The 14659-nt window shown below is 46.2% G+C and overlaps 1 pseudogene; it reads right to left on the bottom strand.

The window, feature by feature from the left end:
- Nucleotides 1–12415: 12415 nt before the first annotated feature.
- Nucleotides 12416–13695, bottom strand: LOC133228421 (small ribosomal subunit protein eS27-like; annotated as a pseudogene).
- Nucleotides 13696–14659: the final 964 nt, after the last annotated feature.

Genomic DNA, 14659 nt, shown 5'->3' with positions numbered 1-14659 from the left:
CCTCCCCTAATGTCTGTTTATCTGCTCAGTGTGGGTTGTTAGAAGCTCTGGGGAATAGTTCCCACTGCAGACTCCCCAGACGGGGTCAGACCACACACACAGCCAGGGGAGGGGGTTCAGAAGCAGTTCTCTGGTATTTGTTATTTTATTTGGTTCTCTTTCATGGGCATCCCTGGTGGCTCTGAAGTAAAGAATCCACCTGCCAATGCTGGAGACACAGGTTTGATCAGTGAGTTGAAACAATCTCCTGGAGAAGGAAATGGCAACCCCCTCCAGTATTCTCGTCTGGGAAATCCCATGGACAGAGGAGCCTGGTGGGCCACAGCCCATGGGGTCAAAGAGTCAAGACACGACTTAGCAACTAAACAACAACAAATTTCATGTTTATGATGCTGGTGGGCGCACACTAAGTCAACGGTAGGATCTTTCAATGGGTCACAATCACGGTTTAAAAATGATACACCTGGACTTTCCTGGTGGTCCGGTGCTTAAGACTCCACCAGCCAATGCAGGCTCACCGGTTTGATCCCCCATCCAGGAAGATAATCACATGCCCGTGGGGCAAACAAGCCCGCGTGCCATGGAGCCTGTGCTCCACAATAAGAGAAGCCACTGCAGTGAGAAGCCCGCACACCAGAACTAGGTAGTGGCCTTCACTAGCCACAGTTAGGGAAAAGCCCGCACTCAGCAGGGAAGACCCAGCACAGCCAAAAATAAATACATACATAAACTTAAAAAAAATTAACATAAAGTAAAAAGTAAAACAACGGAGGATGAGATGGCTGGATGGCATCACTGACTTGATGCACATGAGTGTGGGTGAACTCCGGGAGTTGGTGATAGACAGTGAGGCCTGGCGTGCTGCGATTCGTGGTGTCTCAAAGAATTGGACACAACTGGGCAACTGAACTGAACTGAAAAAGTACAAATGATGGACCTGATTTCCCTGGTGGTCCAGGGGTTAAGACTCCTAGCTTCCAGTGCAGTGGGCATGGGTTCGATTCCTGGTTGGGTAACCGTGTGCCACGTTGTGCAGCCCCAAAAATAAACAAAATTAAAATGCTGGGCCCAAAAATGTAAGATAAGATAAAATTGCTGGACCAGCTGGTGTCTCCACACAGGCCCCAAACACCCAACACTCCTAGACAGAAGGGTCAAGACAATACAATCACAGGAGCAAAATGACCCTGTGTTTAAGAAAGTGAATATGGTTCTTTCCTCCTTTTTTTTTTTTATCTTTCTTTTTTCCCCTTCAAGCATTGAAAGGAGAAATTTGTTTTCTAATCTGGTTGCATGGCTCAGGGCCCTTCTGGAGGGGAGAATGATCCCAGCACTTGTGGTAATGAACTCCTTTTCCACTTCTGTTCACACCTGGCTGGAGTCCTCATCCTGCATGGGCTACGGCACACTGGAGTCCTCCAACACAATGCTTTGGGCTGAGTTTCTCCATCTCTCTCAGGAGTAAGAGGGGAAACATTGGAGACTTTGAAAACAAGTAACCAAATTCGAGTGCATGCATTCGGAAAACCAAAGAAGGGGAAAAATTCTGCCACATTGTTAACCATTTCAAATGAACAGGCAGCATTCAGCCTGTCTGAAATGCTTCTAGAAATTTCAGGCAAGTGGCACGGCCTCCTTCTCCTCACTGGTGAAATAGCCCTTTGAATCCTAGCTCTGTCAGCTGTAGCTGTCCCTGGAGAGGTGGCTTCTGAGGACAAGACACTGGGGCCATCCTAGTCTAAATAACCCTCTGTGGAGACTACCTTGATGGTTCAGTGCTTAAGACTCCATGTTCCCACTGCAGGGACACAGGTTCAATCCCTGATCAGGGAACTAAGAAAAAAAATAATAATAAAGTATAAATACTCTCTGTGGAAAGGCTGCTTTTCCAAAGAGCTGGCTAGTTTTGTAGGTTGACAAGCAACATGACCTTAAATAACATCTATTTTCTTTTTAGGGGGATTATAAAAGAAATATATGTCACTAGGAAGAATTCGAAGGAAAGAGTGAAAACAATTGCCTATGGTCCCATCACTTGGAATATTTTTAGATTATTTCCTTTCTGATTCTTTGCCTATGTGTATCTTTCTTAATACTTTGGTGTCATATTATTATAAGTATTCAAGCTATGTACATGGTAAGAACATGTTTGGCCACAAGGAACAGAATTTTCCACTCATGATGGCCTACAAGAACGATTCATGTGTTTACAAGGGAGCCCACGGCTGGGACTGACTTGGGTCTGTACGGGGGCCCTCTCCTTCCTTCCCCGTGACCTGTTCAGTATACTGGTTTCTTCCTCATTCACAGTTCATTCATTCTTACTTTCTATATGAATGATTGTCTTCATGGTTTTCTTTAAACAAAATGTTAACAGAAAGTTAAGAGTTGGGGGAGGGATGGAGTGGGAGGATGGGTTAGCAAGTTGTGAGCTTTTATATGTAGAATGAATAAACAACAAGGTTCCTACTGTATAGCACAGAGAACTATATTTAATATCCTATGAGAGACCATAATGGAAAAGAATATTTTTAAATGTACATATATTTATCCCTGAATCACTCTGCTGTAATCACTCAGCTGTAATTAACACAGCATTGTAAATCAACTACACTTCAATTTAAAAAGAGAAAAAGAAGGGAAAAAAAGTCGATTTGCACTAAATATACATTGAACTTGCACTTGCACTAATTTGACTATATCCTCTCTGTTAAGATGAGCAGAGGGAGAGAAACGACAATTTCTAGAATGAGGGTGATTCTGTCTTCTCTTCTGTCCCCAGATAAGGGCAGGAACTGTAACTGTCCTGTCCCCTCAGGTGGCCTGACCTCCAGGAAGCCTTTCCTAAATTACCATCTCACAGCCCTGAGCACTCTATTCTATATCTGGGTAGCAACTGAAAGGACTTTTCAAATCCTATGCACTAGGGGTTGGAAAACATTTCCAAAAGGCAGATAGTACGTTTAGCTGTGCAGGAAACATGGTCTGTCACAACTATTCTGCTCTGCCTTTGTGGCAGGAAAGGAGCCAGGGATGAGATGTCAATGGATGGACATGATTGTGTTCTAATAAAATTTTATTGACAAAAACAAATGGAGGGCCAGGTTTGGCCCAGGGCTGTACTTGGCCAACTCCTGCTCTACAAAATTTTTAAATTTTGCCTTAACAAGGAGGCTCCTTAACTCTCCCAACTCCCATTTTGACAGAGGGAATGGAGTGTCTTTCTCAGCCCATCCTTCATGAGGGCTGGGAGGTAACTTACACCTTTGCCTCTCCCTGACTCCTGCCCATGGAGAAGGAGTGAGTTCTTAGATGGAGCCAGGAGGAGTCCAGCCCTGGCCCTGCTCCCTTCAGAGCCTCCTCTCCTCTGATCTCTGTTACCACAGGCCTCATCTTCCAAGCTCACCTTTCCAGTAACAGAGCCCAAGGATTTTTCTCTTTATTTTGGCTCTTGTGTTTGCCTCTCAACTGATTCTGACCTGGGGAGGTGAGTGGTCTCTTCATTTTCCCTACAGGTCCTCCCAGTTCTGTGCCCCAGGAGGTTGTCTCCTCTGCAACCAACTCACCTTGACTCAAGGGCACGAGAGTGGGGATGGAGGCAGCGCCAGTATGGTCCCCAGCTCCTTCCCTGTGAGGTCTCCCTGGCTGGGCTGCAGCATCTAGCCCAGTGCTTATCTAATGCCTTATCCCTGTGTGTGTGTGCTCAGTCACTCAGTTGCCTCTGACTCTTTGTGACCCTATGGACTGTAGCCCACCAGGCTCCTCTGTCCATGGGATTCTCCAGGCAAGAATACTGCAGTGGGTTGCCATTTCCTTCTCCAGGGGGTCTTCCCAACCCAGGGATGGAACCCACATCTCCTGCAGCTCCTGCACTGGCAGGCAGATTCTTGATCACTGAACCACCTGGGAATCCCCAGAACTTCAGAACATAATCTTATTTGGAAATAAGACCTTTGCAGATGTAATTAAGGTAAGGCTGGAAAGGAAATCACACTGGATAAGAGTGGCCTTAAATCCAGTAAGAATATTCTTTTAAGAGACAGAAAAGGATGCCCAGAGACACCCAAGGGAAAGTGCAGTGTGAGGACAGAGGCAGAGATGGAGTGATGTGCCTAAGACCAAGGAATGCTTAGGGGCCCCCAGAAGCTGGAAGAGGCAAGAAAAACTCTTCCGTAGAGCCTTCAGAGGGAGCACGACCCTGCAGACACCTTGATCATGGACTTCTGGCCTTGAGAACCCTGAGGGGATAAATCTCTGTGTTTTAAGCCGCTCAGTTTGTGGTAATTTATTGCAGCCACTTCAGGACACTGATGCAGAACCTAACTGACAAATAGCATACAAAATCTCTTTGTAAAGTGTCTATATTTTCCACAAAGCATACCAAAATCTTGTTCTCCATGGGTGACAATGATGAAGAGCATTTTGTTTCTTAGGGAGACTTATGTGATGAGCTCCCAAGAAAGGCTTCTTTTCCAAGCATCAGTACCTCTGAGATCTGACACCAGCCAAGCCCAGGAGGGAGGGCGGCCTGGGCTGACAGCAGGGCCACGTCTGCAGAAAGACCCCAGTCACTCTCTGCTTCTGTTTTCCCCTGATTCCAGAGTGCATCTGCTTTTCATTTATGACAATATCTCAGGCAGCCTCGCTTCCTTATAGAGCCCAAACCAACGCATCTTCCAAGTATGGTTTCAGGACATTTGTCACTCACTTTTTTTTCCTCTTGGAGTATAGTTGCTTTACAGTGTTGTTGGTTTCTGCTATATAGCAAAATGAATCAGGCTTATGTATACACATATCCCCTCTGTTTTGGATTTCCTTCCCATTCAGGTCACCACAGAGGATAAAGTAGAGTTCCCAGTGCTATACAGTAGGTTCTTGTTAGTTCTCTATTTCATACATAGTATCCATAGTGCATATATGTCAGTGCCAATCTCCCAATTCATCACATCCCCTTATTCACATTTTAATTGCAGGAAAGATCAGTGCTTCTTAGAATCTACAAGTTTGTCCACTCTCATGCCAAGGAGTTTTAGAATTTTACACCCTTCCATGTTAGGGCTTCCCTCGTGGTTCAGGGGTAAAGAACACGCCTGCAATGCTGGAGATGCAGCAGGAGCCATGGGTTTGATTCCTGGGTTGGGAAAATCCCTGGGAGAAGGAAATGGCAACCCACTACAGTATTCTTGCCTGGAAAATCCCATGGGGTCAAGAGAGTTAGACACAACACATATATGCTAGCTATAATACGCAAATGGGAAGAGTAACTTGCTGACAAGTTTTCTATGAGTATTTTTAGGCAGTGTTTTCCATGGGGTTCTGTTTGTTTCTTTGGGACAAAGATCACAAAGTCAAAGAGTCAGAAAAAACTCATTGTCCCAAAGATTTTCTTCAAAGCTGTTTCACGTTTTAAAGACATCAAATTAGTGGCCAACACTCATGCATTAAGACATTTTACATAAAACTCAGTGGGTTCAGCTACCCCAGGCCTTCACTGGTACATGGCAACAATTGGCTAGGGTTGAATACTGCCTGTCTTTTAACCCACTTATCAATTTGCCACAGTCCTCACTGCTCCATAATGCCTGACACTTGTTCTATTTGACTCCACAAAGTGGTTGTCTCTAGACCTGAGGTTAGTTTCTGATATGGGGACTGTTTCATTCATATATTCTTCAACAAATATTTATTGAAGTGTGTAAGTTGTGCCAAACACCATAGTAAGTGCTGAGGATGCAAAAGTGAACAAGATAGACACGGTCCCTGCCTTCAAGGGGTCTATGTTCAAGCAGGCGACTCAGGTCCTAGTATTATGTGGCAGGGGAACAAAATGCAACATTTGCAATGCCATCTCAAAGATTTAGGACTTGGCATAAAGTTAATTTTCATTTCTTGGGGGAAAGGTACAAAGTTGCTGTCAACCTGGAAATTTTCTTGTCCAATTTTGGTTATATCTGAGGTTCTTATTGGTTTCTGGAATGTTTTATAGCTTGTCTGAATTCCTAGCATTCTTCCATACCTTCTTGCCTCCTGCTGATACCCTATCTGATCACTCAGGATTAGAGCTAGCCTAAAAACGGGCATATGTTTTGAACTTGTTGGCAATCATAAAAATTCTCATCCAATTAAAACTCCTTCACCAACCTCCAGGAACTGCAAACACAAGAGTCTTTGTTTATTGTCCAATCAGAAGGTTGACTACAAAAATTCATAATATTTTACAATAGCTGTTGGATGTATTTGAGAAATAACCCTGCTTTAAGGTATATCGATGATAACCCCCAAGATGAAAACCAATCTATCCTAAAGGCAATAAACCTTGAATATTCACTGGAAGGACTGACGCTGAAGCTGAAGCTCCAATATTGTGGCCAGCTGATGCAAAGAGCCAACTCATTAGAAAAGACCCTGAAGCAGGGAAAGATTGAGGGCAGGAGGAGAAGGGGATGACAGAGGATGAGATGGTTGGATGGCATCACCAACTCAATGGACACAAATTTGAGCAAACTCCAAGAGGTGGTGAGGGACAGGGAAGCCTGGTGTGCTGCAGTCCATGGAGGTCACAGAGTCCGGCATGACTGAGTGACTGAACAACAATTTCTACACTCACTAAAGTTGCCTGATCTTCCCAACACCACTCTTTCTGGTTTCACACACCCAGGGAATTCCTAGGTGGAATCCTAAACCAGCTCCAGAACCCAGCGGGCAGGGAGAGACAGAAGGAAGACAGCCTCTGCAGATGGGGAGGTGGCAGGTTTAATAAGCAGGTGACTTCCCTCCAGGGCTGGTCTTAGTTGCCCCAGGACCAGGAGGTCACTGCCTGCCCAACTGCGGCATCTTAAGAGTTTATAGAGAGACCTTCTTGGGATTCAGGTACCCACGGCATCCCAGGGTCTCCACACCTGCTCTTTCAAGATGCATCCTTAAAATAGCTCCCACAATGGGCACTAGGGGTGGCAGGAAAGGGCAGAGCAGCCATCCCAAGGACAGGGGGGTGGTGAGGGACCTCTGATGCCCGGGATGAGCTCACAGGTCAACCAGAGGTCATGTCCTCTGCGGGACCTCCTCCAACTATAACTATTTCATCCATTACAGAAAAAGAAAGCATTTCTGAAAAGTGATTCCTTACTAGAGATCTCAGATGTGAACAGCACTTGTAACTTCTCTGTGAATTTTCATGTCTCCTTTCCAATTAGATCCTTAAAATAGCATTGGTGGCAGTTTACTCACTAAGTCATATCTGACTCTTGCGACCCCATGGACAGTAGCCCGCCAGGCTCCTCTGTCCATGGGATTTCCAGGCAAGAATAAATGGAGCGGGTAGCCATTTCCTTCTCAAGCGGATCTTCCCGACCCAGGGACCTAACCCAAGTCTCCTGCATTGCAGGCAGATTCTTTACCAACTGAGCTACGAGGGCAGTCTTAAAACAACACTGTTAAGTAACTACTGCAAGTGACACCATCATGGTTTTTCCAAGTGGGTGAAATCTACCCCCCATCCAGGAGATGGAGGTATGGGAAGGTGTGGCTGCCCCATCCAGGCTCCTGTGAATTTCCACCTTGGTCAGAAGGTGGAGTTTTCTCTTCACCCCCAGAAGGACATATCCAAACCCTCCACATATGTTCATGGTGTTCATCTGCAGCTGAGGTCATCGGGTCAGGGGACATCCACTGGTGACACAGCCACAGGCAGGGGGTCCCCACTCGGCCCAGCTCAACTTTAAGTCACTGTGGCTGACTTAGGGTCTCTCCTCCAATGGGGGCCCTACCCAGCCGCTTCACCCCTTCCTACTGCTGCAGCCACTCCTTCCCACAATCTCTCCTTCCCCCAGCCCTACTCATATCCAGTCGATGAGGACAAAGAACACTCCCCCAGCAGATGTCTAGAATTTTCCCTCAATCGAGTTTGGGCTCTGCCTCAGCTCTCGAGGGTGGACCCCAATGTGCTGCTTCCGGTTGTGCCACGTGGCCATAGCCTGGCACACGGTTCAGAAGGGCCAGAGGTGTGGCTCCTGTAACCTGCCCCAGGCACTCCTACTGTCCAGAGACGAAGGATGCTGCAGGGATGAGGACTGCTCAGCGCCCACGTGCACACCAGATTGCACGGGGTCCACACACATGGGGTGAAACTATGGCCAAGCAAGGTGGGAGTCGGGGGTCAATTCTACTTCTTTCCTTCTTCACCAAGAGCTGCTTTCACACACCCCCTCCTTCCTACCTTCTCTTGGAAGCCAGGCCCACTGGTGAAACAATTAGATCCACTGTATACTAGGCAGTGGCCAGCTTGGCAAAGACCTTCCTCTCTCCTATCTCCCTCGTTTGCACAGCCTAGTAAAGTCAGCCTGAGACATCGCAGTGGTTTCACCCCCAGGTGTGTTCACTGGTGGGCCCATGACCCACAGTCTAGTTAGCTGTCTGCTGGGGAGGACCTCCCATCCCAAATAAAAAGGCCAAACTTCCTAGGAAGGTATATTAAGTTTCTATTGCAACTGTAAGCCTGAGCCACCTCAGTAATTACCATAAACACAGCAACTTAAAACAGTACCTACCTGTTGGCTCCCAGTTCTGGAGATCACATGTCCAGGTGAGCTCAACTAGGTTCCCTGCAGAGGGTCTCACGTGGCTGAAATCAACGTGTCAGCGTCTGGGCTCTTACCTTGAGGATCTAGGGAATCGCCTGCCTGCAAGCTCATCCGGGTCTTTGGAATTCCATTTTGTGCAGTTGCGGGACTGAGGTCTTATTCTCCTGGCTGGCTGTCCTCCCAGAGTCCTTCGTGCTCGGTTCCTAGAGACAGACCCCATTCGATTAGATTACACCCACCAAGATAACCTCCCTTTGGAGGAAGGCAAAGTCAACTGATTTTACATCCTGATTACATCTGCAAAATTCCATTTATCGTGTAAAGATCACAGGCAGATATCTCTTCATATTGACTGTCTGGGATTAGGGCTGGAAATCTTTGAGCATTATCTTAGAATTATGCTTGCCACAGAAGGTCTTTTGCTTTCTTCCCTTCCTTTCTTCCTCCTGCCTGGGATACAGTCATGATGTCTGGAGGCAAAGCAGCCATTTTGCAACCATGATACAGCCAAATGCAAATGGAGGTGGCAGAAAAATAGATCCTGGGTCTATGTGACAAAATCAAACCACTGCATAACATCTGAAATCCCTATCTCTTGACTTTTATTACATGATTAAAAAAAACTCTGCTTTGCTTTAAGCTACAGCTGATAAAGTGTTCTGTTAATTCTCCACCTCCCAACTCAATCCTCTCTGACCTACCAGAATTGGCCCTTTCTGCTTTCTGTAGGTGATCTAATCCACCCAAAGTTCTCCTGTGTTTTCCTGATCAGGGATGGAGTAGGTAGTGAGGGCAGCTTCCAGACCTGTTTCTCCTTCAGCCTTCCTGAACTCCAGTGCCCTCGGCGATGGAGCACATAGTCGGGGGCGGGGGGAGGGGGGGTGGGAGTGGGAGGGGGAGACTTTCTCCAGGTCACCAGTTTCCACAGTTGGCTAAGTCCAGCCCAAGTTACAGACTCATCTTCTTGTCCCCTCCTGCGTCTGCCCACTGCACATCTGAATTCAGAGCACCAACCCCCACAGCAAATTGCATCATCTTGTTCTATGCATCTGCTAGCAAGGAGCCTAACGAGGTCAGACAGGTAATGTAATTCTCTCAGGCTCCCCAGCCAAATCTGTAAAACGGAGCTTGATCTGATTTTTATTTCATAAAGCAGCCTCAGCATATTGGTTCAACAAGAACTTCCCTTTCTCATTGGTGCAAAGACTTTTTCACCTTTGCATTTGTTTATGTCCTCAAAGAGGAATCTCTGGTCTTTTGACAGAGCCCATGACCTTATACCTTTGAAGCAGTCATTCACCTTGCACTGTTGGGAGAAATTGTTTCAGAACAATTGGGATCTTAAAGACGCTCTTCTTTACCTGTGAGAACAGAAGCCACCACCTGTCCTGGAGTCCCAAAAGGATGAGTCTCCTGGAGCAGAGTATGTGGTTAGGCATCGTCGTAGACTGTCATGATTTCCATTTTGATTCTGTCTACTGTGTTACAAGGCTTTTTGATCATAGTTAACATGAACAAAGAAAATTAAATGTGATCAAATGTAAGATCCAGGCAGGTTAAATCCGTATATCCAATGACTGTGTGCTTATGCTAAAGCCCTCCCACACTTGACTTTTAAAGTTTTTTTTTTTTTTAATGTGGACTATTTTCAAAATCTTTATTGGATTTGTTACAATATTGCCTCTGTTCTAGGTTTTGGTATTTTGGCTGCCAAACATGGGATCTTAGTTCCCTGACCAGGGATTGAACCCTCCCCTCCTAATTTGAAGTCTTTACCACTGGACCTCCAGGGAAGTCCCTAAAACCTCCCTTTTAGTGATAAGAACAAAGGAGCCCACCTAAAAAGCACCAATAAAATACTTTTTTATTTCCCTGATCAAATTAATGAAGCCATGAGTTGAATCTCCATGGCTTATGAATTGCATTGTCTGGCAAAGTCGACTGGACAGCTGAAGGACCTCATTGAATTCAGTGCTGATAAGAAGTTATGAGATGAAGGCAAATCTCCAAGAAAGAAGCCAGAGGTTGCTAAGAGGCTTTTCTGTCATTTGCTTTCCTCATGGCCAACTTTGGGCTCACCCAGAAGAAAGGTTGCTAGAAGGCCAACTTTGGGCTCACCCTGCTGCAGAAGAAAAACTGGACGTGGCCATAAGACTAGCCGGATGTTGAAGCCTCTGCTGGTTTAATTCTCTGTTCAACCTGACCGTCTTGGTTTTACAGTGGTTCTAGATGTGGAAAAACTAAGCAACTAAGTTGCTTCAGTCGTGTCCGATTCTTTGTGATCTCATGGACTGTAGCCCACCAGGCTCCTCTGTCCATGGGATTCTCCAGGCAAGAAGGCTGGAGTGGGTTGCCATTCCCTTCTCCAAGAGATCTTCCAAACCTAGGGACTGAACACATGTTTCTTGTATCTCCTGCACTGGCAGCCTGGTTCTTTACCACTAGAGCCACCTGGGAAGCCCCCAAAATATACAAATCTAGTGAAATCTGAAAATCTGGTATGTAAAACTTCCTTCCGTGGAGTTTGGGATTAGCAGATTCAAACAACTAAATATAGACTAGATAAACAACAAGGTCCTACTGTATAGCATAGGGAGCTATATTCAATATCCCATGATAATCCATAATGGAAAAGAATGGGTAAAGGGATATGTATGTATGCCTGAATCACTTTACTGTACAGTAAAAGTTAACCCAGCATTGTAAATCAACTATACTTCAATTAAAGTAAAAATACCCCCCCACAAAAAAAACAACAAAACATTTCCATGAAGGTCTTAGAGAGGGTGATTCTTCTTCCTCTCCCTGAGAGAGAGAAATAGCAAAATCAAGGGCATTGGGATTTGGAGAAACCAGGACTCAAAGCCCACCTCTGTCACCATCCAGCTGTGTGACCCTGGGCAAGTGACTCAACCTCTCTGGGCCTTGGTAGTGCCAACTATAAAATGCAAAGAGTACTAGCATAGCGTCGGTGGGACTGCTGAGCTGGATTTCATGAGATGCTTTGTTAAAAGGGCCCAGCACACACCCACCAGCTGTTCCTTCTTTCCCTCTGCTCCCTCCAGGCGATGGCCATAAAACAGCATGGCTGCTGGGAACACCTAGTTCCTTAATTCCCTAGGCCCAAATAAATTAAACCAAAGGAAAGTAAGCATCAGGGATCATGATGTCCGTGAGACTGTCTCTGGTGATGTTCTCATTCTGAGAGGCAAGCTAAAGAGGTCAGGTGACGTGTTCAAAGTCACCGCCTGCGGGCAGCAAGGCAGAGACGTTCCAGCAGGTGTAGAGGTCCCGCATCCTTTCCAGCACAACGTACGGACCGCTCCAGCCTCAGGAAGCTCCTCTGACCTGGCTTGTCGGATGCTGCAATTTATTACCCCATTAATAAAAGGGCACCTGGGCTGGCTACTTTAAAACGACATCTTCATGCCCTCTTCTGGCTCTGCCATCTCGGATGCCAGCTTCGTTCTTGGGTCGACCCTGTTGTGATACATTCAGGATGTCACCTCCACTCATGGCCCTGCTCATAGAAAGAAGAGTCATCTGGGATCGTCATGCAAAAGAGCAACAGAATTATGATGCATCAGGTAGGAAGGGAATGATGAAGGGTTTGGAATGGATCACTCGAATCAGGAGACATAACCCTAACCTCCACCGGCCCTAAAGGCTTCTCACAGAACACCTATTAGTGACAAGAGATCCCAGGATTGGATAAAGATGGCTTTTAAAGAAAAAAAGCCAAACACAGAGAGTCTTCAGCCAAACTCAAATAAAATATATAAAACAAGCATATTGAGAAAGCTAGAAGGACCTACCTGCATCCGAGAGAAGAAATAACCCATCTTTCCAAAGGCCAGGAAATTCCCCACCCTTTTTAAAAAATCCAACACATGTTTATTGGGAGGGTTTCCTATTCATCTTGACACAGGGTACTTTTAGTGCTGCTTCGTCTGAAGGAACGTTCTTCTGTAAGCTTTGCTCTTCCTCCTGTAGACTGGCAGAGCACAGCACAGCAGCCAACACACAAAACTACTGTTTCTGCGTGGCTAAAGACGGTGGTGACTAATAGCATCCTGGGTATTTCACATCCATGAAATAGGAACTGGGGCTCTGCACCAGGTGCTTCTTCCTGTGTTTGCTCTTCTCTTCTGGAGAGGGATGAAGGAGATCCTTTGCAAGAGGATGTGAGGTCTGGAAAGGCCTCTGGAAAGGCCCCACCCTTTAAAGACAATACATTGTTACCCATACAAAGGCTGAATGGTTTATGCTGCTGCTCTGCTGCTGCTGCTGCTAATGACAGGCAAACACTTAGAGCTGTAGGAAAAAAAAAAAAAATGAAAAGTCTTCACAACATGCCCCACGTCTTCGGGAGCACTGTATTTTGCTCTGTGCCCTTTGCTATGACATCTGCACGCCTGCAAGCAATGGAAAGTCTCGGGGAAGAAGGGTTGCCCAGTGTGGACTGGGGTGCCTGGAGGATCTGATCCGAGTGAATGCACTTGCCCTGTGAGTTACTTCACATGCACATTTGTAATCTACGTGAACAATTTCAGGAGCAAGAAGACGCTGTTTCTCTTTTACTCCTAATGAAATTCTCGGGGAGTGGGTATTTCCCCGGGTAAATCTTCAGCAAGGTGGGGCTGATCCTGGGACCCTGTGAGCCCAGGGAAGAAGGTGATGGGAGAGACAGAAGCCAAGCGTTTGGGGTGGCCCTCACTCCCCTGCTTCCGTCTCCTTCAGGCTGCCTCTGGCTGGTGCAAGCAGTGAAATTGGCATTTTCTTTTCTTGAAAACTCCCAGTTTCTCTTCCTTCACATAATGTTAAGAAGTTCCATTAATCTGTAGCCACCACTGGCTATTCCCTTCTCTGCAGTAAGGCCTAAATAAACCATTTCGTTGCGAGGTGTGAAATCCATAAGTTTATCACATTCAATAGCATTTGATTTGCGGAGCAAACTGGAACCCCACTTAGATAATTCTAATCCGTCATCTACTGTTGATTACTTCAATGGGAATCTCAGATGTCGGAAGAGGAGACTTGTGATCCAGTTGCTGGGCAACAGAGTTCTGTCTCCTGAGACAGGTAAGCTGGTAGGATGCCTATCTGGAATCCTCATGGCCCATCATCTAGGGCCACCCCACTAGAGAGTAAAGCCAGCTGAGAAGACAAGAAAGGTGAACGGAGGTGAAAGGAAAGTCTACCTCTTTGTATCTTTGTTTGAGCCCCAGGATCCAGCCAGGCTGAGGGGTAGCCAACCTCTTGAATATTCAGTAGTAAGAACCCATACAGTTCCAAATAGTTTAGGTTAGGTTTCTGTTCTTGCAGCAAAAAATTAAAAAAAAAAAATGCCCAGCTGGCACCACATGCCTTTGTTCCATGGAACTGAAAGAATGGGGAGACCTCAGGTGCATTGGAAAGAGTACCAAATCAGAACTTAGATGATCTGGAGTTAATCCCCTACTCAGCAACTAACTCATGGTTCATCTCACTGTGCATCAGTTTACTCATCTGCAAAATGGGGAGACTAATATAGATCTTGCCTCCTGTTCAGTAAAGAATTAGCCTCCTTCTGAAGTTTAAAGGGACTCTAGGGGGAGTACTGCATGAGGAATCAGGTGACTCAGGAAGACCCAATGGATTCATCCAGGAAAAGTTGCTTAAACCAGAACCTGGCATATTGTAAGTGCTAACACATACTAGTTCTTATGATTTTTGTTTAGGAGTATTAGGAAGAGAAGGCAAGCAAGGATAGAGGGCTGAAAAGAGAGGCCCAGGTTTCTGAGGGCAGGAGGGAGGTCCAATTTTCAGAGGAGGCGGGTTCCATTTGCTGGAGAAGAGGCACCCTATGATAGCAAATTACTCCAGAGCCAGGCTTCCCCTTCACAAAGGCAGGTATGCTCCAGCTCTGTGGTCCCATTATTTTGAGCCCCATGGCTCAAGGGCACAGAGGGCACCATTCTGATGGGGCAGGGATAAGCCAAGGAGCCTCTGCACTCCTTGGAGCCTCTGGCTCCATCGTCAGCCTCCAGAGAAGCTCTTTGGCAATCTCATTTCTTTCTGCCAATTTTAGTGCTGATTGT

This window comes from Bos javanicus, chromosome 17 (assembly GCF_032452875.1).
Source record: "Bos javanicus breed banteng chromosome 17, ARS-OSU_banteng_1.0, whole genome shotgun sequence".
Taxonomy (NCBI): Eukaryota; Metazoa; Chordata; class Mammalia; order Artiodactyla; family Bovidae; genus Bos; species Bos javanicus.
Note: the sequence above shows the minus strand (reverse complement) of the source record. Positions and strands in the feature narration are given on the sequence as shown.